General features: G+C 46.1%; 1 pseudogene; it reads right to left on the bottom strand.

Moving 5' to 3' along the window:
- Positions 1–22,548: 22,548 nt before the first annotated feature.
- On the bottom strand, positions 22,549–23,862 carry LOC123459361 (annotated as a pseudogene).
- Positions 23,863–24,633: the final 771 nt, after the last annotated feature.

Below are 24,633 nucleotides of genomic sequence, written 5' to 3'. Positions count from 1 at the left end.
ATTCACACAAGACCACTCTATCTATTATTAAAAAAAAAAAAAATCACCCCAGACCACTGTATCTGCTATAGAGAATCAGGCCAGACTACTCATCTGTTAAAGAGAATCACTCAAGAAACCAGATTTGGTTGAGTCTTGCTTGTTCCAGTTTGAGAGATACCTTGTGTCTCCAAGGGACTTTGGTGGGCCATGCTTGGGTTATGAAATCCACCAAAAAGCCAACCCTATATCAGGGGTCAATGAACCTTGAGTCTCAGAATCATACCAGAAAATGTGTCCACATTCACTGTGAAGGTGACAGAAAGACTTAGGAAGCTTCTGAGCAAGGCCAAGTGGCAGGAGAGGTTGAGGGAGGCTTAACATGATCAGTATTGTGTGAGCCCCGGGTGCGGAGGGCAAGGCTGATTGAGCACAAGTAAGGAAACATTGAGTAAATGAAGATTTGACACGTCTCTTCATTGCTATCTCACTCATTTATTCATGTATGTACTCATGCAGCTCATTTGTGTGTATGTGTGTGTGTGTGTGTGTGTTGCTAGGATTTGAATCCAAGACCTTGTATATGCTAAGCAGGTAGTCTACCACTGAGCTACATTGCCATCCTTCATGCATATCAACTCCATTTGTTTGGTTTAATCTTTCCTACTTAATTGCATTTCTCAGATTACAAGGATATTGTCCCCAACCATATGGAGCTAAAAACCCAACCATTAAATTTCTTGAAAGTGTCCCCGTAACCCCACTAAAAGGATAAACAGAGCCTCATTCCTGTGACAGGGCACTGAGCAAAGCCTGTAGGCTGAGCCATTCAGAGGTCAGCAGTTACTGGTTTTTTATTAGCCCAGGCTGGCCTTGAACTCCTGACCTTCCAGACTCTGCCTCCTCAGCAATTTCCTACCGGGTGTGCCACCACAGCTGGCAGCACTTTTGTTGTTGTTGCTGTTCTTTTTTTGAGGCAAACCCAACAGAATGGCCTTTTAAAAATGACAGGCAGTGATTTGTCCTGAAGACCATGACTTAATTCTGATCATTTATTAACACACCCTCTTTCCCCATCTTCCTTCCTCTAGACTGTAGTTACTATTGGTTGCGCTGTCTTGCCTTTCTTTCTTTCTTTCTTCTTTTCTTTCTTTCTTTCTTTCTTTCTTTCTTTCTTTCTTTCTTTCTTTCTTTCCTTCCTTCCTTCCTTCCTTCCTTCCTTCCTTCCTTCCTTCCTTCCTTCTTTCTGTCTCTCTTTCTTTCCCTTTCTTTTCTTCCTACTTTCCCCCCTCTCTCTCCTTCCCTCTTTCCCCCTTCCTTCTTTCTTTTGTTCTTTCTTTCCTTCTTTTGTTGTTTCTTTCTTTCTTTTTCTCTCTCTTTCTTTCTTCTCTCCCTCCCTCCTTCCTTTTTTCTTTCTTTGACTTAAAATCTTTTTTATCAAAACTTTCATAAGTATAGAGAATATACCAAGGTTATAATCACCTGACCCTCATTTGCCCCTGTCCAATTCTCCCTCTACTGAACTCCTTCTTTTTATCCGATTAGACTCTCTTCTATCTTGATGTCATTGTTATGCTTGTGTCGTGTAGGTAGCGTCTGTCACTGCGAGGTCATGAATATCAAGGCCACTTTGTTTCTGGAAGACAGCACTATAAGCAGCCCTCCCCTTCTTTTGGCTCTTACATTCTTTATTATTTTTTTTATTTTTATTAACTTATTTTTTCTGAGGTAGGGTCTTGCCCTAGGCCAGGGTGACCTGGAATTCACTATGCAGTCTCAGAGTAGGTTCACTATAGCAATCCTCCTACCTCTGCTTCCCAGGAGCTGGAATTAAAGATGTACACCACGATGCCTGGCTTACTTTTTTTTTTTTTTTTTTTTTTTAACAAAGGTGTAGGTAGTCCTCTGTCCCCTCTCTGGGTCCCACTTTCCCTGAGGACTCTCTTCAGCTGGGTTGTTGGTGTTCACTGTGGTGTAGTTAAGGCATCAGTCAGTCTGTGTGGGGGGGAAGGTCTGTGCCTCAAGATATTTCTACCCATCCTGTGGCTCTTACGATCTTCCCACCTCCTCTTCAGCAATGGTCCTTGAGCCTTGGAGGGTGTGCAGAAATGTCTCATTTAATGTTCTACTGTCACTTCTCAGCACTTTGGCTGGTTTTGAGTCACCTCAGTGGTTACTGCCATCTAAAAAGAGAAGTTTCTTTAACCAAAAGTGAGAGTAGCAGTAGTTTATGACCATAAGCTTAGAGTTTAGATGGCAGGTTGATGGACATAGTATATCCACTTAGCCAGACAGCAGTAGCGGTTCCCCTCAGGGCTTATGACCTCACCAACCATAGGCTTTTGACTGGGTTTTCAGTACCAGGCATGTATTCCCTCCCATGGAGCGAGACTCCAGTCCAATCAGAGAGCTGTTGGTTTCCCCCCAAACTGACATGCCACCATTGCACCAGTTGGCACAATTGGCCTGTCTGGCCAGCTATGAGGCTTACAGGGTCCACTGGTTAAGACTATTGACGACTTATTTCCCTAGAAAGGCTGGGGGCGGTATAGTTCTTTCCAGCATCCTGACAGACAGCCAATGGAGAGGCGGCGCCCTGTTCAGCCCCAGCTTGATTTCTCAGTGACCTGCAGACATTGGTCCTTTGCAGTCTTATATTTCTGATGTTTGCCGTTTCAAGTAGCCAAGAGGGGAGTGCACTGGGAATCAATGAAATGAAGGAGAAAGGGAGAGGAGGGAAGAAAGTCCACCTCTAAGGAGGGGGACAAGACCTCTACTACAGCAGTCCCAAGTCTAGGCTGAGGGGTGGTTCTCTACTCAAGTGCACGTGGAGGGACGTGGCGGGGGGCTGTGGGAAGACCCTTCAGGGAAATGCAAGGAGCTGATGAGAAGAATAAATTAAAGATTGTTTCATATTAAAAAGACTTTAAGAACTTAGCATGTTCAAAAAACAGCAAAAGAAAATAATCAATACCCAACGGAGATTTCCAACAATCAATTATGATGAAGTCCTCATTTTTAATTCTCTAAATCTTTCTCTTCCCTACCAGGAGTTACCCCTGGGGATACTCTCAGGGCCCATGGGCATAGCTACCCCAGCCTTGCTCCCAGCAGGCTTGTAGATGATATAGGAGACTGGGGGACAGGGGTAACCAGGACCATTTCCAGTTCTTTTTTTTAGCTCTGGGGCACTTGATCTGCCCACCTCAGATCATGTCAAAAGTTTTAAAGGCACCCATATTATAGAAAAATTTATTTCTTGCTCTAAAGAGCTTCAACGGATTCTTATGGTTTTGCTTTTGAAGCTAGATGATTGCAAGTGACTATTTTGCAGTTAACGGTGGCGTCTCGAGTTGTGCGGCTGGCGGTCCATGGCCAGGCAAGCGCATCTGACGTACACGTTGCACTCGAAGGTGCCTCAATGAGTGATGGTACTTGTGCATATTAATAAGGCATTCGCATCTTTTCAGTTTGCTCTCTGATTTCAGGACTTTGATCCAATGATCGTTCAACTACCAAGAACCTTTGAAAGCCCTTGTGAAAACTGTGGGCCGTAGGTATAGCCCCTAGAGTGCCTCATAGGTACAATAGCCTCAGGACCAAGGGCTGGCGTAGGTCAGGGGAAGCAAACCTCTCTTTAGTTGCCAGGGACAGCTGAACAGCTAGATGTTGAAAGTTCCCATTCATTTTGATTCTAAATTTGCGGCTCACGAAATTCTCCCAAACAGTTTAAAGCCTCATTCCAAGGACTGGTAAGATTTTTAGCTGACTGTCATAGTTAGGAAAAAGCTCTTGTGTGGAGACATCAGACTTAATTTTATAGGCCAGTGTTTACACAGAGGCTGTGTTCTGAGCAACTGGGTAATATACCAGAGTCACAGGAATGCTCAGCGACTTAGTTTTCTCATCTATGAAATGGGTCATTATTGTCAGTCTCTCCTCACTGCCACAGTGGTTTTGAAGTTCACATAAGATAATCTACAAGAAAGTTATTTATTGTGAAACAGCAGACATCATGAAGCCATAAGGCAGCTTAGGACAGTCCTTCTCAGCCTTGGCTGCAATTTTGAATCATCACAGGGCCTTTGACGGAGTTCTGAAGGCTGAGCCCCACTAGAGACCAATTAAAAGGGACTTGCAGGGGGCAGGAAGTGATGCTGGGTCTAGGGAAGATGGCTCCTGGTTATTCTAGCACTCAAAGGACAGAGCGGATCATAGAGTACATTAGTGCCCACTGCCTGGAGTGAGGAGCAGGCCACGGGCCCTTGCGGTTGCCCTGCGGTCCTGCCTACACGGACTCACGCTGTGGTTTGATGTCAGATTACTCCAGTGCTCAGCATCTTTGCCGTCTATTCTACGAGTTTGGTGGCAGCCAGGAGGCCTCGGAGGTACACGTGTTTCTGTGGCTCACAGCCGCTGGGGTTTTCCTCAAGCACCTGGAGCCATGGAAGAACTGTCCCTTCCTGACCTTCCCAGGTGCTGATTTCCAAGACTACTGTAACAGTGACCATAAACCACGTGCTTAGAACAACAGAACTTTCTTTTGGAGATTATAAATCCAGTTCCACCCCCACCGAGGGCTGTGGGAGAGACTCTTTCCTCCCCTCTCCCAGCTGCTGCTGTCTCTGGGTATCCCAAGCTTATGGCCATATTACACTGGTCTCAGACTCAGTTTCCACATGGCCTTTTCCCATTTGTCCTCTTTGGTCTCTTTCTCTTCTCCTCACCCCAGTAATGGGGATTGAACCCAGGGCCTCGCACATGCTAGGCAAGTGCTCTACGTTCACAGCCCCATTTCTGAGTGTGTACGCGTGTGTTTGATATGCATGCACGTATGTGTGCTTGTATGTGTGTGAGCACATGTGTTGGCATGTGCATATGGAGACCAAAGGACAACCTTAGTGGTCATCCCTACATACCTTGTCCATTGCTCTTGGAAGCAGGATCTCCCAATGTCTTATAGTTCACCAACTGGGCTAGACTGGCTGGCCATCGAGTCCAGGGATCTGCCTGTCTCTGCCTTTCCAGTGTTTTTGTGCTAGTTGGAGATTGAACTTAGGTCATCTTGCTTTCAAGGCAAAGGCTTTACTGGCTGAGTATCTCCTAGAACTCCAGATCTCTTGGTACTTTGAGACCGAACCTTACTGAGTTTCTCAGGCAGGCCTTGAACTTGTGAGCATTCTGGCTCAGACTTTGTACCAACACATATGGATCCTTGCTTCAAGATATAAGTGAGTGGATTTATAGGCCATTTGGCGAATCCTGGGTGTTCTCATCCCAAATTCCTTAATCCTATATGTAATGACTTTTTTATTTTATTTTATTTTATTTTATTTTATTTTATTTTATTTTATTTTATTTTATTTTATTTTATTTTATTTTATTTTTCCGAATAAGGTCACATTCACTGGTTAGGATTTGGACATTTCTGTTATGGGGGGGGCACAATTCAACTCACCACCTGGCCAGGTCAAGCAACTGTCAGGCAGGCCCTCTTACCATCATTGTTTTAGTCTTTCCTCTGAGTCCCTTCCTAAGTGCCCTCATTGGTCAGGGTACGTAGCTGCTCAGGACAGGCCTGGGATGGGGCTGCATAAATGTTCATGGAGGGATGGGAGGGAGACATAGTTGCCATCTTGCTTGGTGTGTGGCTTGCAAGAAACCCCCTTCTCTCTGGAGACGACTCGCAGCTGCTGACGGCTGCTACACTCCCATGGTACCATGCATGTTGCATTGGGCTCCTGGGAAGCCAGCAGGATGCCTGCTTGCGTGGATATCAGGAAGTTCCTGCCCGGAAGACTCACGCTTATTTGGGTAGTGATTCAGGTTTAATTCCGGAGGCTTTCATCCCCTGACGCTCTCTCCCTCTTGAAGGGGTGCCCGTGCGTAGCGCGCAAATGTGTGTGTGTTCTCATACACATGGGCACACAGGTGTGTGCAGCTACCTGCACGTGTGTGTGCATGTGTGTGTGTGTGTGTGTGTGTGTGTGTGTGTGTATTCCTGAGGTTGACGTCGGGTGTCTTCCTCAATTGCCCCCCACCTTATTTATTGAGAGAAGGTGTCTCACTTTAGTTTAGAGCTGACCATTTCAGCTAGCGTTAGCTTAGCCATCTTGCTTCAGGGACCCCCTGCTCCTACCTCGTAAGTGCTGGCATTACAGGCGGGCTGTTTCCACGGGTGGCATTGGTGTGGGTGCTGGGGGTCTGAACGCAAGCACTCATGCTCGTTCAGCAAATGCTCCGCTAACTGAACCATCACCTCAGCCCCAAACCCCCGACTCTGCGAAAGAACAGAACAAGCGCCGGTGGCCAGAGAAACACTCAGACAGAGTCAAAAATTGGTCACTGGTGTGTAGGAGCGCAGATGACTTCTGGAAGGGTGCCAGCACTGTGTGCCACCTGATTGCAGAATCCCCCACTTTCTGCCATGCCATAGCTCCTTGCTCTGACTTGGTGGCAGACCCAGGACCCCTGTGCCCATCCACCACCCATCCTGCAAACAATTCTCACTCAAAGCTCACACTGCAAGGCGTGCTCAAGCCTGGAGACTTCAAGATCAAGTCCACAAGATTCCTGGGTTGGATGCCTCGGCAGTGTGTGTTTTTGTGTGATGGGTTCCTTGTGACCCAATGACATGCATCACACTTGAAATACATCACTGCTGACAAAATAAATCAGCTCTGCCCACTGTAGTGCTGGGCTTATTAGGGGAAAATGGAAAAAGGGTATTAAATATTAATGCTGCATATTTTCCTATCCCTGGGCGCCTTCTATGCCGATGATCGCTGCCCAGCCAGCAGAGACTTCAGTCTTTTTTTTTTTTCTTTTCTCCTGACGATGATAGCGACAGGAAGGACCTTTGACAAGGCAGTGAGGGGCAGGCGTGTAAAAAAAGGGGGGGCTCTGACTGTCTTTTTGGACGCCTGCTTGGGAGCGTTGCTGGGAAACTTCCTCCCTGGCGCTCGCTGAGCCCTGGAGCTGTGTGGCGTGGCAGCGGTCTAGGTGGGCAGCAAGCCCGCGTGCCAGGAAAGGAGCTGCTTGGGAAGAGGGTGCGTCCTGAGCTCACTACCCACCACCGCCTCCTGCTTTGTAAATTGTCTGCAAACGTCCCGTGAAGGTCCCCTCTCTTTAAGCCCAGGCTAATCGGAGGAAGGGTGAGCAGACAGTTTTTAGGCTTAGGAAAGAAATTGTCCTACAAAGGATGGGTTTGTTGGGTTAATCTTTGAAACGTCGGTGTGAAAATCAAAAAGTAGCCTCTAGGATGAATTCTCTTTTAGAGAGATTGGAAGTTCGATTGCTTAGGGTTTTCTTTTTTTTTTCCCCCTCTTAAATTTTTCATCACACAAGCAATCCATTAATCCAATTTTGTAAAAATTAAATCATTACACATAAGGTGGGGGGGGGGAGGGCTGCTTCCTAGAAGTCAGCACCTTCCAGATGTGAGCAGGGGAAGCTTTGCCGTGCTCAGCCAGAGGAGAGGCCACTAGGTGTGCAAGTTTGTCCGTTTCCGGGGTTCCCTCTGGAAAACAATATTCCCATCACCTTCAGGTGAGATCCTCTGCGGTTGGGACTCCTGGCTGCTCTTTTCTGTCCCCAGAGGTCCCAGCTCCTTCCCCTCCAGCTGTCTGCACAGGGATGGGGCCCAACCTCCTAATGAATTTCTCCCAGTGACCATCTGAATCTTCTGCAGCCCAGTTGGGAGCTTTTCAGGCTCCCTGTGGCCTGGGGTCCCAGCTGAGCATCTCTGCCTGGCTCTCATGCTTGTCATAGCTGGCTCCTCTAGTTTCTGCCTTCTCTTCTGTCAGCCCTTGGGGACTGGCAGCGCAGACATGCCATGTTTGGCAGGTCCCTCGGCCTTCGCTCGTGCATGCCGTTTCTCCCCTCCTTCCCTCTGGATCACACTCTTGATTCAAGACCCACATCGCAGGGCAAACCTTCTCTGATCTGCGCTGGGCCTGTGGGCTCCCCTATAGGTGGCCCTCTGGGGGGGGGGTGTACCAGTTTCCTGGTGGCTGCACGCATACTCATCCTCTCCCTAGTCCCAGAGATTCTTGTAGAGCTAAGTCTGCACCTCTCCGAGTTGAACAGCCTCCTCATCTAAGCTGTTATTCTAGCCTGTTGTCTTCCCAGCCTGGTGCTGGGCACTTCCCATATGTCTTCTTGTCTCATGCCATTCTTGTTGACATGGAAAGACCTGGAAAGGTTAGCTACCTTTTCTAAAGCCCCAACAGTAGTAGAGTCAACAGCTTGATTCAGACCCAAGTCTGCCTCTCAACAACTGAATAGCGATGAATGTGTGATGTGCGCCATGGCCCCTTTCCCCTTGTCACAGACTGCGACATCTGTGACCAGTGAGCCTGCGTCTGCGTCGGAAGGTTTGAGTCTCCCTCCGCCCCCCATGAGTCTGTGGCCCCCTTAGCCTGTTGTTGCCCAGACAGTTGATGGTGAGCTAAGATCTACAAGGGGAGAGGGAGGCTGCCTGTCAGGTGGGTGGTGGCCTCCAGGGACCCCAACGGAGCTGTCAGCAATTTAGGCTAAATGAGCGTCCAAAGGCCAGCACCACAGGAAGATCATGGGAAGACATTATCTGCGGTTGTTTACAAGTGAGAGGGAGAGACTCCTTCGTGGCTTATCTTGAGGGAAGACACATCCCTTGAGGGAAAATTAGGCAAATTGTGCACTTGTTTGGGCCATGTGAGCTCGGGTCCCCACCGGGGAAATTAACTTGTCACTGCTGGGCTGTCACCGTGCTCCTTTCACAGCTGTCTGTGTTTGAGCATCTTGCAGCCATGCACGAAGCTCACGTCCAGCCTCGCATCCGGCACAGGGCCTCGCCTGCTCCCATGGAGGATGCATCTCGTCTGACCTCTCTGCGCAGCTCCTTCTGGCTGGCGGCTGTCTTGTCTTGACATCGTTTCTTAAAACTCTCTAGTCATGAAATGTTTTTTTAAAAAAACATTTTGTGTGTGTGTGTGTGTGTTTTATTTATTTATTTGACCAGGGAGGGGGCAGACATATGTGCCACCTTGTACATTTGGCTTATGTGGGTACCGGGGAATTGAACCTGGGTCCTTAGGCTTCACAGGCAAGTGCCTTAATCACTAAGACATCTCGGCAGCCCCATGAAATGCATCTGATAGTGAAACACACTTTGACAAATGGCCCCGTGCTCACACTAAGACACAGTGGTATGGAGACCAAAACCCCAGAACTGTAGAGGCTAATAGGCCAGGAACAGGGTCTTCCCCACCTTGCCTGCTTCTTGTCCTGGGGCCCTTAAAGTACATGTTTACAGTGACAGTTAAGTTTCTGTCGTCAGCTTGATCAGATCCGGAATCAAGAGAGGGACATGCTTCTTGGACAACCTGTGAGGGCATCTCAAGGAATGAGTAACTGAGGGAGGAAGACCTTCCCTCGGAGTGGGCAGCCCTTCCACTGGCCACCTACATAAAAGGAGGTGCCAGGCGAACACCAAGCCTTTTACCTGGTGGCCCTGCTGCTAGCTGGTCTCTGCATCTACCCTGTTGCTGCTAACCGTCGTGGACTTTGGAACCCCGAACCTTCAGCTTTTCAACATGGACTGAAGATCTGCAGCTCTCCAGGAAGCCTTCAGGCCTTTGGCTCCTGGTTGGGTCTGTTGAGGCCTGCAAGCTCATGGACTGGTCAGCTGCTACCAGGTTCTCAGCCTCTGTGGCCTGCAGAGAGCCACTGTGGGACTGTCCATCCTGCAGCATAGGCCGATCTAATGTATCCCTTTATAGCATGTGTTCATTCTATCAGTCTAACACAGGTGCTGCGAAAGTTAAATGAGATACGGTTCTTAAAGCATGGCAGAGGTGTGATCACTGTTGGGGTCTTAAAGCATGGCAGAGGTGTGATCACTGTTGGGGTCTTAAAGCATAGCAGAGGTGTGATCACTGTTGGGGTCTTAAAACATGGCTGAGGTGTGATCACTGTTGGGGTCTTAAAGCACGGCAGAGGTGTGATCACTGTTGGGGTCTTAAAGCATGGCAGAGGTATGATCACTGCTGGGGTTTTAAAGCATAGCAGAGGTGTGATCACTGTTGGGGTCTTAAAGCATGGCTGAGGTGTGATCACTGTTGGGGTCTTAAAGCACGGCAGAGGTGTGATCACTGTTGGGGTCTTAAAACAGCAGGGTGTGATCACTGTTGGGGTCTTAAAGCATAGCTGAGGTGTGATCACTGTTGGTTTCTTAAAGCATAGCAGAGCTGTGATCACTGTTGAGTTCTTAAAGCATAGCTAAGGTGTGATCACTATTGGATTCTTTAGGTTCTCTCCCAATCCCACCTTGGTACCAATGTGACATTACACACCTCCCTGAGGGTAACTTGGCATACCTATTTTAAGTGCCCTTTTTCTTCTCCACAGACAACTACTTGAGAGCAGGGGCTTTTTTTGTTTGTTTGTTTCTTTTAAAAGTTTTAAAAATCATTTTATTTATTTATTTATTAGATACAGAGGGAGAGAGGGAGGAAAAGAGAGGGAGAATGGACGCACCAGGGCCTCTAGCCACTGCAAACGAACTCCAGATGCGATGCGCCATGATGTGCATCTGGCTAACGTGGGACCTGGAGAATTGAACCTAGGTCCTTAAGCTTCACAGGCAAGCGTCTTAACCACTAAGTCATTTCCTTAGCCCTTGTTCTTTCTTTCTTTCTTTCTCTCTTTTTTTTTTTTTGAGGTAGGGTCTCACTCTAGCTCAAGCTGACCTGGAATTTACTACAACATCTTAGGGTGACCTCAAACTCATGACAATCCTCCCACCTCTGCCTCCCAAGTGTTGGGATTAAAGGCTGTGTGCCACCACGCCCAGCTACCTTTTTGTTTCTTTTTGAGGCAAGATCTTACTATTATAGTCCAGAGCGACCTCAAACTTGTCATCCTCCTGTATCAGCCTCCTGAGTTCTGGTACAGGTATGCACCACTACATCCAGGTTCAGAGTTTGAATCTTGACATGAGTTTTTCTCTGTCTCAGTAGGATCCATGGAAGGTGTTTGACAAGCATTGATTACATACATATTTAGCCTTGTCACCTTAACAATTTTGTGGAATCCTCAGAGTCTATAGATCTATTGGAATGTTTTCAGGGTGGTGTGGGTCTTACGCATGAATTAACTAAGCTACAGAGAGATAAGTGGATTTTTTTTCTTTATAAATACACTGAAAACTAGGTATCTATAAATAATTTTTAAAACCTCATCCTATAAGAATAATAGCTAGCCATTAAATTTAGGAAATGTGGAAAAACACAAAAGAAAATTAAAATAACTGACAATCCTTACTGCTGTGCATTTAAAAAAATTATTTTATTTATTTATTTATTCGAGAGTGACATACAGAGAGAGAAAGGCAGAGAGGGAGAGAATGGGTGCGCCGGGGCCTCCAGCCACTGCGAACGAACTCCAGATATGTACGACCCCTTGTGCATCTGGCTAACATGGGTCCTGGGGAATCCAGCCTTGAACCAGGGTCCTTAGGCTTCACAGGCAAGCACTTAATCGCTAAGCCATCTCTCCAGCCCTGCTGTGCAATTTTGATATGTAACTTTTGTCTGTTTTCATTGACTTTGTATAGATATAAGAATATACACCACAGTGTGTTTACTATATGTTATATATTTAACAAAAATAGATTGCTTTTGTAACCTGATTTGTTTGCTTAACAGTGTGTATAGGAAACTTACACTGACATTACAAACACTCTTCTCTGTGGTTTTAAACTGCCTGCTATGATGCTCTGTGGACAAACATGGTTTATTTAACTCTGATCACCTCGGTGACTTCCGTTCTCGTCTATTATAAACAACGAAGCGGTGAACAGCTATCTAGCACAGATTTCAGAATCTCCCTGATTATTTACTTAGGATAAAATCTTAGCAGTGAAATTGCTGAGTCAAGACTAAGTAATATATAGCTAATTCGTGATTGGGGGATCTTTACTATCTGCAAAGCGTTGTTTTAGACAAGAGATTGTCAAGCCAGTCTGTGGGCCATATCCAGCCTACTGCCTGTTCTCCAAACAAAGTTTTATTGGTGTATAGCAATGCCCACCAGTTCACATCTCTTTTTGTTAAAAAATGATATTTGTGTGTGAATGTGTAAGTGTGTGAGGCTAGGTGTGCATGTGCACATGTGTGGAAGCCTTCTGCTTTGCTTTTGTGCCAGGGTCTTTTTTGTTCACCATTGCCTGTGCCACGTTGGCACCGATTTGGGGGATTCCCATATCTCTACCTCTCATCTTGCTGTAGGAAGGCTGGACTTACAGACATTTCCTACTGCATCGGTCTTTATGTGACTCCTGAGGGGCTGAACCCAGGTCAGCACCCTTGCACAGCAAGCACTTTATCTCCCCAAACCCTTTACATCTCTTTTATGACTTCTTTTTGCTCTTCATGGGAGACTACTTATGGAGAAGTCTGGCAATCCACAACACTTAAAGTACCAACTACCCTGCCTTCTACAGAAATCTACTACTGTTCTTGACAATGACACCATTTTAAGTAAGACCTATCTGGTCCTTGAACTTGTGCTTAGTCATTGGTGACCCTCCTGGGGTAACCTCCTAGTTGTTAAAGCCAATGCTGACCCTTCAGGCTTTCCCCAAGTTCTCTTGCTTATTTGAAACCCAATCCCATTCCTTATACTTGACACGTTTACCTCTTCTTTCCTCAGCAATCTACCCTCCCCATGTCCCTGCAGAATAGCTTTCTCATTAGCTGATAACACAGCTCTTTGGTTAAGAGTTTATTCTGAGGAGACAGCATGACTTTACATCCCAGTTTCTTCATTTAACTGAACTTGAGCCTCAGTTTCATTGTCTGCAAGACAAATCAATCAGTATGTGTTTGAGAAGGCCTCAGCTCTATGCCCAACACACACTAAGCCTTATTGATAGTTGCCTTTAGTGTGTCTCAGTCTTTTTCTAGCATCTCTTCCTTATCTCCTTTGAAATGATGGCATTCCCTAGGGCTCTCGGCCTATTCTGGCCTCTTTTTGATTGAGAATTGTCGCTCAATGAGCTGAATTACCCCACCTTGTATTTCATAAATATTCTCTGTATATGAAGCAACTTTTTAAAAATATATTTTATCTATTTATTAATTATTTGAGAGAGAGAGAAATAGATAGAAAGACACACATACACACACACACACACACAGAGAGAGAGAGAGAGAGAGAGAGAATGGGTATGCCAGGGCCTCTAGCCACTGCAAATTCCAGATGCATGAGACATCATGTTCATCTGGCTTACATGGGTCCTGGGGAATCAAACCTGGGTCCTCAGGCTTAGCAGGCAAGAGCCTTAACTGCTAAGTCATCTCTCTGGCCCTGAAGCAACTTTTAAAAAATATTCTATTTTTATTTATTTATTTGAGAGCGAGAGACAGAGACAGAGACAATGAGAATGAATAGGCACACCAGGGCCTCCAGCCACTACAAAGGAACTCCAGACATATGTGTCACCTTGTGCATCTGCCTTACATGGATACTGGGAAATTGAACCTGGGTCTTTAGGCTTTGAAGGCATGTGCCTAAATTGTTAAGACATCTCTCCAGCCCAGCAACTTTTCTTTTCTTTTCTTTTCTTTTCTTTTCTTTTCTTTTCTTTTCTTTTCTTTTCTTTTCTTTTCTTTTCTTTCTCTCTCTCCCTTCCTTCCTTCCTTCCTTCCTTCCTTCCTTCCTTCCTTCCTTTCTTTCTTTCTTTCTTTCTTTCTTTCTTTCTTTCTTTCTTTCTTTCTTTCTTTCTTTCTTTCTTTCTTTCTTTTTTGAGACAGTCTCATTATGCATCTGTGGGTGGCCTGGCACTTACCTTGTATTCTAGGCTGGCCTTGAACACTTAGCTGTCATCCTACCTCAGCCTCAGTTCTGAAGTTACAAACATGTATCATGTCACCCAGTTGTATATATGAAATTCTGTAAATTTCAGAATCATTACATGGTGGCCAATAATGTCACAGTTAAGTAATCCATAGTCATCAACCTTTCCTTTGCAAAAATCCAAATTTAAAACCTTTATTTGAGTTAAATAAAAATTTCCATCTCAACCATCCCATTGCCCTCCCAGTTCCCAGACCTCTCCCCACCTCATACACTGGCCACTAGAAGTCTATCTGTAGACTATTTCTGATAACTTCATGAGGCTTAAGTTCAACAGGGAAAGCATGAGTCCAATTCCTTCTAGCCAAAGGATGTTCCAGAAGGGTTGAAGGCATAGCAGTTTCATCTTCTAACTCGTGGCTAACCCTCCAAAATATTTAACTGCAATCAATTATTGAAGGCTTTAAAATGTTGCCTGATTATTCTTACTTCCTAAAGAGCAAACACAGAGCACGTGTGCTTACACATATTCCAGGACAGTCGGTGTGTCTGACTGCTAGCCACTTATCGTGATCCAAAAGATTGACTCAGAGGCATAATTAATTGGAACCTATTTCAGTGGAAGTTATTCCCCTTCATCTCATTACAGAAACAAAAGAAGATTATAGGCCAGGGAATCCATGAGGCTTCAAGAGAGCCTATTGATGAATGGAGTTGGAAAGGGTTGACACGCGGTCAGAGATGGTTAACATCCAGAAATTCTTACAAAAAAAAAAAAATAGCAACTCTTTTCCATTAATCCCGCTTCACCTCTTTGATCTTGAATGGTACCATGGCTACGAATCAAGCACAAAGCTACCCTGGTGTTAAAGGCCCCTGAAGATCCTGCCCTGGAGAAAAATTCTGCAAGAACTTGAAAGATTAAAAACAACAGCAACGATAATAATAATACTAATAACAATTACAAGAAAAAAACCCAGCTAAACCAACTAAACAGAAAACCTAGAAAAATGTGAACAAGTAGAAAATCCTGTTGGAGCTTTTGAAGTTGTCTGTGCCTGGCATGACAAGGCATTCATAATAATTTATCCCCCGTCCAGAGGGGGAGTAGATTGAGGTGGACCCGAGAACTTTGGGTCACAGTTGGTTTTGGAAGATAAAGAACTTGAAGGAAGGAGAGGGGAAGGTACAGTTTGGGTGACATAGAAGGATGCTTCAGCAGAGTCCTTACTGACTTTTCTTTTGCCCTCTAATGTTTGAGTAGATCCCTGACTAATTTTTATCTCTTTTCCCCAAAGGTTCTGGACCCTGTGGAAGGCATTCAGAACTCCAGCGAAGAGGCCCTGTGGAGATTTAAGGGCCTTGGTGTTCAGAACTCTAGTGAGGAATCAGTGTGGAAGTTTTAGAGACTCAACAGGATTTTTGGTTTTGTTTAACTTTTAAAAAATGTATTTATTTGAATGAGAGAGAGGGGGAGAGAGAATGTGCACACCAAGGTTTCTAGCCACTGCAAACCTTGTGCATCTGGCTTATGTCGTGGGTCCTGGGGAATCAAACCTGGGTCCTTTGGCTTTGTGGGCAAGCACCTTAACCACTAAGACATCTCTCTAGCCCTGTTTTTTGTTTTGGAGACAGGGTGTCACTCTAGTCCAGACTGACTTGGAACTTACTCTGTAACTCAGGCTGGCCTCAAACTCACAACTATCCTCTAACCTCAGCCTCGTAAGTGCTGGGATTAAAGATATGTGCCGCCACACCCACCTTTAGAGCCCCAACTTTTTTCTTTTCTTTTTTTTATTTTGAGGTAGGGTCTCGCTCTAGCACAGGCTGACCTGGAATTCACTCTGTATTCTCAGGCTGACCTTGAACTCATAGTGATCCTCCTACCTCTGCCTCCCAAATGCTGGGATTAAAGGTGTGTGCCATCATGCCGGGCTCAGAGCCCCAACTTTTTGACCACTATTTGAGGTGCTCAAGATTTGAAGAGGCTGAGGGAACATCTGCTCTCACTCAGCAGACTGAACTCCAAATCTCTTAACATGCTTTTTACTCTGGAAGTGGCCAGGGGCCATTAAACATTCCTTTAATTCTGGAAGTGAAGGAAGAAAGAGTGTGGATGTAGAGCAAGGTCCCTCTCTCTCTCCCTCTCCCTCTCTCTCTCTCTCTCTCTCTCTCTCTCTCTCTCTCTCTCTGTCAGCATAGCCGGTGGTCATCTTAGAGCTCAAAGTTGTCCAATTAGAGAAATGAAATATGTAAGTTGTCAGGCAAAAATGCAAATAAAGTGGCTCTGGGTTAAGATTTTGAGTGGTTTGGTGGTTAAAATTACACTCTTGTTTATAAGGGAAAATGGATTTCAAAAATACTGTATACAACTGGGTGAATTAGGCAACCATCTATTATGTAATTGAGCCACAGCATAATCCAGCAGAAGGCTGTGGGACCAGCCAGATCCCACAGACTTGAAGCTTTCATGTTTTCCTGCTGGTCCCGTTTTAGCTCTTGGGCAGCAAGTTTGGAGATCTCTCTCTCTTTCTCTCTCTCCCTCTCTTTTTTCCTCTCTCTCCCTCCCACACACACCCCCCAGGGCGATGCCTCACAGGGCTTTCTCTCAGATTTGAATTCTCCTATGTCTTCCCACTGCAGGGCCGGCATCACCTGGCTCTGCAGCTGAGTACTGTTCAATCATTAGGAATCATTAGGTTCCGAGGATGGGGAAGTTGCTACCATGGCTGTTTCTGCACACTGAGAAATACGGGATATTGGCGACACTAAGCCATTTCATGTCACTCCACTGAGTCAGAAAAGCAAACTCTTCCTTTGCTTATTAGGGCTTTCTAGATTAATAAAATGAAGTAGGTATATGCTTTCTACCAGAGCAGGGATTTTCAACGTGAGGTTCTAATTGGTGGTGGTGGTAATGGATCAAGTGAGCTGCAGAGGTTTTGACAAGCAGGGCATGTCTGGTAATGTGTGTGCATGCATGAGTGTGTGCATGTGTGTGTGTGTGTATGGGTGGGTGGGTGGGTGTGTATGTGAGGGTAGGTCTGCATGTGCCTGAACCATGCACATTCCACAGGCTTTTCCAAGAGGCTCTATGAGGTGCCTTTAGGTCATTCCTGAAGCCCACAGCTTCCATTCAATCCCTTGCTGAAAGGATTGGTTGCTTCAGGATCCCAGCCAGAAACTGTCTTCCATCAAAGAGACTCCCTTGCTCACGAGTCTTTCCTATCCTTGGGTCAGTTCTGCATGTAATGACAAGTCCTTGTAGGTCCAAGCCCTCAAGGTTGCCCTGCCTGGGTTGAGGGTAACCGTGGACACTGCCCCCTCCTACGACTCCAAAACTCCCTGTGGAACCAGCACAGGGCTCTGTTATGATTACTTGAAGTCAAGTTATTTCCCCGTCCAACACTGCTCTCCTGCTTCCTCTTCCAGGAGGGATCCCAGAAGATCTCCTGTGTGTAAATTCTGGTTTTAGTCAACAAGTTCCCATGGACCAGATGCTTGGTCTCCTTAAATTCAAGTGGATCAGAAACGGATACTGACCAGACGTGGCTGATCTACTACATTGTGACCACAACAGAGGCTTGATTCTACAAAGCCTGGCTAGAGACAGGGCTAGCGTGCAGACCTCTGAGGACACTTCGTAAGCAAACACACTGATGGGGTTGGGATGTTTCTTCCCATCTGACTATCATTCTGCCTCCAATCCTCTCTCTTTGCCACTCATGTCTTTTACCTGAGCACTTACTCATCTTCCATGACAGATCTCTTGAAATCACAATGTAGTTTTGTGGAGTCAGTCCATGGTGAGGACCCAACTCTTCGATTTAACAGCTCTGTGATTCTGGAGTTGTTTTAAATATGTTTATTTGAGAGAGAGAGACAGAGAATGGGTACGCCAGGGCCTCCAGACATTGCAAAGGAACTCCAGACACATATGCCACTTTGTGCATCTGGCTTACATCGGTACTGGGGAATTGAACTTGTCTACTTTTGCTTTGCAAGCAAGCACCTTAACTGCTAAGCCATCTCTCTGGCCCAAGGGTGAGGAAATAAGAGTATAATCTGATACACACACACACATATATATGTATATATATAATATATGTATATATATACATATATAATGAAAAAGAAAAAAAACAAGCTAAAGAGAAATTGAGGAAGACATCTGGTTTTTGTTTTTTGGTTTTTTTTTTTTTTTTCAGTTTTTCAAGGTAGGGTCTCACTCTGGTCCAGGCTGACCTGGAATTTACTCTGTAGTCTCAGGGTGGCCTCAAACTGTCAGCGATCCTCCTACCTCTACCTCCCAAGTGCTGGGATTAAAGGTGTGCACCACCACGCCTGGCAATATGTATATAGAGTGAGGAAGACATCTGACATGGACGTCTAGCCTCCACATTCATGGACACACATACGTGGATACACATAAGTGCATACACAGATACACGAACATGCATACACACACATCCATGCAAAACAAAACAAAACAAAACAAAAACGGATCACTGATAGCAGTCCAGGCTGAGTGGGAAAGCTTAGTGCCTCAGTTAGTGCTGTAGCAGGACCTTATTCTCCAGCCGCAGCCAGGCCCTGCCTCAGAGAGGCTGGCAGACACCTTGAGACCCACGAGCTTCTGGGTTGGAGGGCAGGAGACATCCTTGACCCCTGGCGCTTCAGTTTCCTCGTCCGTCCACCAGTACACCTGTTGCAGAGAGCTACTGGCAAGCAGAGGATGACTCCGAGCTCTCTCACGCTGCCGGTCAAGTGACTCCTGGTAAGATATTTAATACCCCTCCGGGTCTCAGTTTCCTTTTCTGCCCAGTGGAGTGGTGGCACCTGCTTCGCACGATTATTTTAGAAGCCGAAGAGCATGCGCGGAGGCGGGCTCAGACCTACAGCTCTTGGCGCGCTATCATTGCCGAGGATTTTCTCTCCCTTTGAGAAGCCAGATCAATGGCAGCTGAGCAGTGATGCAGCAAAACGGGTGATTTTCATGTCCAGTCCCAGGACCAGTGAATTCCAGCTTCCTCACTCCAGTAGGAGTTCCCCAGTGAGTTCTCTTGCCCAGTTATTTATTTCTGAGCAGGCAAATAATACATGGAACTTGGCCACCCTGGGCTCGACTGTCACTGTGTTCTGGGAACCCCGTGATGTCAGGAGCTCTGCCAGGCCGCAGACAAAGACCGCCTGGTCTCAGCTGGCTCTGAGGTCACTGCCTTGGCCAGGTATCTGCTGGTTGGCTTTCAGGTGCCACCAGACCATCCATACTTCAAGATTTTTCAGATAGAAACTTGAGTTTCTGTGGGGCCCTGTGTCACATCCATAGCCCCGGGGAAGTTATAGAAAAATTCTTTTTCTTTCCAAATTCACAGACAGACCCCACAAATCCCAAAGGAACCTGCCTTCCGTCAGGGAGAACACAGGTGTTGTGGGGGCACAGGAAGTCCACTTGGCATGTTACAGATGGCCTCAGCACTCTCCGGTGACCTTGTACCAGGCTGTGGGGAAGCTTGTTGCACTCACTTCCAGGAGAACTCGGGGGCTTTCTTGTGAGCGTTCGGGGGCACCTCCTGAAGCCCAGTGGTGGGAGGTGTAGCCTGGCCTCACTGAGACTGGGAAGCCACCACCTCTCTCTGATGTCCCATAGATGGTTGTTTGTACAGCTCTCCCGACACTTCCTCCACTGTCCTCTCCACAGACTGAATTTCCCAGCCAGGACCATTTCATCATTTTTTTTTTTTTTTTTGCCCATGGCTTTGGTTGACCTTGGCAATGATTATTAGACTTGTTACTCTTTCGCTGCTCCTAACTCACTAACAACTCTGGTGACCCAAACAGTTGAGTGTAAGTCTAAGGAGAAAGAATTTGATTGTCCTAGCTAAACCCAATCAGTTTGCAGTTGGGAGAAATGGGCCCCATGGTGCCATTGGATTCCCTCTCTGTTGCTGTGTTTGAGCAGGATCTCCAATAAGTGCACATTTGGAAAAATTGTTTCAGCTTTCTGGACTTTATTTTCCTCAACCAATATGTAAAACTTATTGGTCAGATTAGATCATTTTACATATGGAATTCAGTTGACCTCCCCATAGCCCACTCCCATCTACACAACTATTTAGCCACTGGTGACCACCTAATAATCCAAACCTTTTATTATGATTAGAATACATGTGAGATACACCCCCCTGTGGACACAAGCGTGCATCGTGGATCTCTAGTGTCTGGAGTATATTCATCTTGTTTGGTGAAACTTTATACCTGTTAATTAGCCATTCTTCATTTCTTCCTCACCCGACAACCACCACCCCTGTCTTCAATTGTAGGTATTTGACTGTTTGGATGCTTTGTATAAGGGAGTCATACAGTATTTTTACTTCTGTGACTGGCTTATTTTTTAAAAATATTTTATTTATTTATTTATTTGAGAGGCAGAAAGAGAAAGAGGAAGAGAGAGGGAAAGAGAGAGAGAGAGATTGATTGGGCATGTCAGGGCCTCAGCCACTGCGAATGAACTCCAGACACATGTGCTACCTAGTGCATCTGGCTTTACCTGGTGTGGTGGTCCCCCATAAACTTAGGTGTTCTGAATGCTAGGTTCCCAGCTGATGGATATTTAGGAATTAATGCCTCCTGGAGGGAGTGTATTGTTGGGGGCGGGCTTATGGGCTTTATAGCCAGTTTCCCCATGCCAGTGTTTGGCACACCCTCCTGTTGCTGTGGTCCACCTTATGTTGACCAGGGGCTGATGTCCACCCTCTGCTCATGCCATCGTTTTCCCCTGCCATCGTGCAGCTTCCCCTCGAGCCTGTAAGCCAAAATAAACCTCTTTTTCCCAGAAGCTGCTCTTGGTTGGGTGATTTCTAATAGCAATGTGAACCGGACTGCAACACCTGGGTACTGGGGAATTGAACCTGGGTTCTTGGGCTTTGCAGGCAAGTACCTTAAACACTAAGCCATATCTCCAGCACCATCTTTTGTTTTTTGATAATAGCCATCCTGACAGGTGTGAAGTGGGATCTCATTTTAATTTTCATTTCTCTGACCACCAAAGGCATCGAACATTTTTCGTTTATCTGCTGGTCTTCTCTAGAGGAACGTCTGTTCAAATCCTTGGCCCATTTTTAATTGCCTTATTCATTTTTTAAGTGTGGGATTAAAAGAGGCTTCTGGTTTTAGAAAAGTATTTTACAGATAAACCCCTTGTCAAACAAATTGCTTGTGAATACTCTCTCCCTCTCTATATAGTCTGGCTTGTAATCCTGTTGATCATTTCTATTTTGCTGTACAGAAGCTTTTGGCTTGGAATGGTACCACCTATTTATTTCTGGTTTTGTTGTCTGTGCTTTTGGTATCATATCCATGAAAGGAAGTCCACTCTTCAGGCAAGTTCTTAGGGTCATTCTAGGAACCCTGAGGAATGTATATATGTTCATAGACCACCAGTATCCACTTCTTTCTTTGCATTTCTTTTTTAAAATACTATTTATTTATTTATTTATTTGAGAGACAGAAAGAAGGAGAGAGAGAATGGGCACACCAGGGCCTCCAGTCACTGCAGACAAACTTCACATGCATGAACCCCTTTGTGTATATCTGGCATATGTGGGTCCTGGAGAGTCGAACCAGGATCCTTTGGCTTTGCAGGCAAATGCCTTAACCACTAAGCCATCTCCCCAGCCCCATTTCTTTGCATTTCTGAAGCTCTTGAGCACAGCTGCCAGTCTCTAGAATGCTGTTTTACAGGACACTGTATCTCACTTTCATGTATCCTTACCACTAGCATCGATGTGAGCTTCTTCCTTTTGGTCTCCAAAGCAGAGCTGTAATAGGATGGCAATAGTACGAATTGCTTTGCTGAGTGTTTGGGGGGGTCAATAGAGTTTAACTATGACAGTAAGCTTCACTTTTGTGTAGCTTCTTCTGGGCCTTCTCGAGGCTATAGGACCACCAATGGACCTTGAGGACTGTTGTGCAGATGAGTGCCAGACTGCTGTCAGAGAGGGAAGAGCTCCACCCCCTTTGCGTCCCAGGCCTCTCTTCTACATCACCAGGGCCCATGTCCATCCTCTTTGAAGAACAGCCCCTCCCACCTGCCAGCTGCTGTCTGGTCCCATGACCTGGGCTAGGCTTTCACATGTTGCACCAACCTTACCCACTCCGGGTTTCTTCAGCCTTACAAAGCCCTACTGAAGCCATTCGGCAGCCTGGGTCCCAGATTTGGAGGCAAAGGCCGGACCACAGGGTTTTCATAATGCATTTGCCAACAGTTGGTGGAGAGAAGGTATGTGTGCATCTTTGTCCTGGTCTGGTGGGGAAGGGCTTGCTACCGGATCACTTGTGAGCTCATTCCCAGTCAAAAAGATAAACTCATCTCCCCAAAGTAGTAATTCTCAGGTCCAGCACACTGAAGTTCTATGTTTTACAGAAAATAATTCTGTTGGAAAAAATTTTAATTTATTTATATATTTTGAGAGAGAGAGAGAGAGAAAGGCAGATAGAGGCAAAGAGAATGGGTGCACCAGGGCCTCCAGCCAACTGCAAACAAACTCCAGATGCATGCCCAATGCCCTCACCCCTCTTGGGCAACTGGCTTGTGTGGGTCCTGGGGAGTCAAACCAGAGTCCTTAGGCTTCACAGGCAGACACCTTAATTGCTAAGCCATTTCCCCAGCCCTACAGAAAATAATTCTTTTTTTTTAAACTTTTATTTCCATTGATTTTCACGCTGAATTTACTCCCGTGCCATAAATTTTTGTTTCTTCATTTTTTTGGGACAATGTCTTTTTCTTCAGTGCAACCTCCTCTTCTGGTTGAGGAATGATCTGTTCCTTTTCAGCGTGGGTCGTCTCACCGTGGCGTGGAAGGACCAATCCAACCATGAGCTCTGGAGGTACAGCGGTGCATCTTGGGTGCTTTGTTCACCTGGATATGCTCAATGACTAGAGGATCCACATCTAAGCCCTTACGCTCAGCATTACTCTCTGCATTTGAAAGCACATGCAGCAGAAATTCAGTACTCTTTTCGGGCCACCGACCCAGTGTCCAGCCCCACTGTTTAGCCTGGGCATACCTTCCAACTCCACCATTGTATCACTGGAATGGCACACACTGCTTCTTAAAGTGACATCTTTCAGACGTTTGGTGGCTTTTCAGATATGCATACCCTTGATGGCCTGAGCAGTTTCACGGGTGTTCTTAAAGTGAACAAGAAGATTTGAACCCCGTGACTTTCATGATTTTGTGGGATTTTCTGGGTCAAGAGAGTAGCGAACCAGGCTACTGATAACTTCAGGCTGCTGACATGAAGAGGAAGCAGAACATAGTTCTTAAAAAAATTAAATTAAAACTATTTTTTGCACGTGTGTATGTATGTGGTATGTATGTTTATATGTGTGTGGGTGCATATATGTGGGGTTACACATTTATGGGTGTGGAGGCTAGAGGTTGGCATCAGGTGTTTTCCTCCACTGCTCCCCCACTTTAGCTTTATGAGACAGGGTCTCCCACTGAACCAAAAACTCACTAAATTGTGTAGACAGGCTGGTTTAGCAAGCTCAGGGGAATCTGCCCATCTCTGCTTCACCAGTGTTGGGATTACAAGTGCATGCCGCCGTGCCTGGCATTTTACAGGGGAGCTGAGGATCGCAATTTACGTTCTCCTATTTGCATGGCAAGCCCTGGTCCCACAGAACCATCTCTCCAGCCCAGGAAAGAATCTCTGGCTTCAAATGTCATCTAAAGAGTTTCCAGTAAGACTTTTTTGCTAACTGGTTTCACTCGGAAGATGAGTTTCTTGTTTTCTTCATAGATTCGAGATGATCCTTAATTCTCTAACGACTGCATTCCAGCTTTAAATATTCAGAGCCTCAGTGTCTGCCAGGTGTTTTGTTGTATAAAACAAAGAAGCTCCTTTGGTTTTCTTCCTAATGACCCTATGGGGCAGGGTGTGACCTCCTTTTATAAGTGGGTAAACAGGCCCAGAGGTATGTGGGAGTTACAGAACAGACTCAGATCAACCTGCCCGCACCTCGCCTGGGCTCTGCATTGGGCCGCTCCCACAACCCTGCAACCTGCAGGTGCTGCGTCCAGATGGGACTTGGGAAGCTGTCTCTAGCCCAGGGGAGGCGGCCTGTGAGTCTCCAGAGTTCACACCTAAGGACGGGCTCTCTGCATAATCTGCAGGGCTTGGTGTAAAGCGATACACAGAACCTTTGTACAAAAGCCACTAAGAATTCCATCGCATGACAATAGAACATTAGCACGTGGGACCCTTGTGCATGCTGAGCTCTGTGTGGGTCACACACCCGTGGGGCCAGTGACCTGGGACAGAGAGTCACATTGCTCCTGGAAGGAGCTCAGACCTTGGGGTGATCTGGTGCTATAGGCAACGGGCAGTTTTTCCTGAGGCCTTCTCCTTGAGCTCCTGTCATGGGGCAGGGTTGTCAAAGAGAACCAGACACTAAGGGGTTGAGCATACCAGATAACTTTTGTCGTTTAGCTGCTTTTATTCCTTCCCTATTGTTGTTGTTTTGAGTAATCTGTGTGGCTTTTGAAGAAATTGCTTCAACTGGTTTGAGCCTTAATAAGATATGAAAAAATTGGAGGCAAAGGGGACTGGTGATAAAAGCATAGCTTTCATTGAGCGCTGCAGGCGCTGGGAGTGGGGGAGCGGGTAGCTGCATGCTCTTCAGAGGCGGGGGACAGCGTGGGGTGCAGGCATCATGGAGGGGACAGCGGGGAGCTGTGTGCGATGATGCTCAGCTTGAAACAGCAGACTGACAATGAGGAACATAAAAAGCCCAAGTAGAAAGTGAGA

Source organism: Jaculus jaculus, chromosome 1 (assembly GCF_020740685.1).
Source record: "Jaculus jaculus isolate mJacJac1 chromosome 1, mJacJac1.mat.Y.cur, whole genome shotgun sequence".
Classification (NCBI taxonomy): domain Eukaryota; kingdom Metazoa; phylum Chordata; class Mammalia; order Rodentia; family Dipodidae; genus Jaculus; species Jaculus jaculus.
The sequence above is the reverse complement of the archived record's forward strand: the minus strand, read 5'-3'. Positions and strand labels throughout refer to the sequence as shown.